We start from the raw sequence: 204 nt of genomic DNA, 5'->3' as shown, positions 1-204 counted from the left end.
CCACGCATTGTCTCGCGATGGTTGACATCATAACAGACAAATTAAGAAATAGGTAATAATAAAGGTTAATAGATAAACTGAACCGTGAGGAATATACCACAAATTTTGAAATGGTTATACATAGATTTATAAATTATATCCTGTACGGTTTCGAAACACCAACCTGAAGCAGCATCGACTTGTTGTAAAACGCCATCGCCTGAG

The 204-nt window shown here is 36.3% G+C and overlaps 1 protein-coding gene across 1 annotated transcript in view; it reads right to left on the bottom strand.

Moving 5' to 3' along the window:
• Positions 1 to 204, bottom strand: part of LOC119586136 (cubilin-like) — a 5012-nt gene that overhangs the window by 799 nt on the left and 4009 nt on the right. The window lies entirely within an intron of this gene.

This window comes from Penaeus monodon, chromosome 21 (assembly GCF_015228065.2).
Source record: "Penaeus monodon isolate SGIC_2016 chromosome 21, NSTDA_Pmon_1, whole genome shotgun sequence".
NCBI lineage: Eukaryota > Metazoa > Arthropoda > Malacostraca > Decapoda > Penaeidae > Penaeus > Penaeus monodon.
The sequence above is the reverse complement of the archived record's forward strand: the minus strand, read 5'-3'. Positions and strand labels throughout refer to the sequence as shown.